This window comes from Schistocerca cancellata, chromosome 9 (assembly GCF_023864275.1).
Source record: "Schistocerca cancellata isolate TAMUIC-IGC-003103 chromosome 9, iqSchCanc2.1, whole genome shotgun sequence".
NCBI classification, from domain to species: Eukaryota; Metazoa; Arthropoda; class Insecta; order Orthoptera; family Acrididae; genus Schistocerca; species Schistocerca cancellata.
The window spans coordinates 32,441,049-32,442,161 of NC_064634.1; positions in this window are offsets into that span (position 1 = coordinate 32,441,049).

A 1,113-nucleotide genomic window follows, 5' to 3' on the forward strand; every position below is an offset into this window, starting at 1 on the left:
TGGATGTGTGTGATGTCTTTAAGTTAGTTAGGTTTAAGTAGTTCTAAGTTCTAGGGGGTTGACGACCTCAGATGTTCAGTCCCATAGTGCTCAGAGTCATTTGAACCATTTTTTTTCTGTTTCGACTACTCTACACAGCAGCCGATTTCATAGTGATTCAGACGACCATTTGTTGGTGTTTCAGTCTCCACAAACAGTTAATCAAAATATAACTACGAAGAAACAGTACAATTTTAATGAGTTTTTTTACTACAGCCGTCAGATAGTTAGAGAACATATTTAACAGTTGGCTGTATGAATAAGTCTTCACTCTCTACCGGTTTCGGTCACTCAGACCGTCACCACTGGAAGAAAATACAAAGACGGAAAAGCAATTCATTTTTTTCTGATGTTTCGAAAATCTTTAACTTTACAATAACTGTCGCTTTTTAAGGCCGTGATACATAATAAATGGGCATCTACAATCACTGTACCCTTGACAACTTTCGAAACACCTAAGATAAAGCTGATTTGTTTTTCATCTAATATATCTGCCCTTTCTTCCAGTGATGATGTTCAGAGTGACCGAAACCGGTAGAGAATAAAGATTTATTTATACCACTGGTGCAGCTCTTTTAGTAGGAAACACGCCTGATTAGCACACTGGGGTCAAACTGATGACAGGAAAATAGCTCGTAATTACCATAGTTGAAACTGAACGTAAAGTAAGTAGTGTCATATGAAACACAATTCTGTGATGAAAACTTGTTAAGTAGGAAAAGTGGACCCGTATACGCGCTGCTTGGCTGCGTCACACGTGTTTCAGCGAATGTGGCCGACGTTCTTCTTATAGTCTTAAGGGGTATCCCATAATAATAAAACTTATTTACGTTATTAGACACTGATACGATAGCAGTGGTTTGTGCACACAATACGGTTACCCCAGTATTTAAGACATTTACTTACTCTCCGCAATGCCGCGAGCGAGGTGATGCCGTGGTTCGCACTCTGGACTCACATTCGGGAGAATGGCAGCTGACATCCCCATAGGGACACCCGTTTAGGTTTATTGTGATTCCCCTAAACCACTCCCAGTAAATGCTGGGTTAATCCCTTTGAAAAGAACACAGCTGA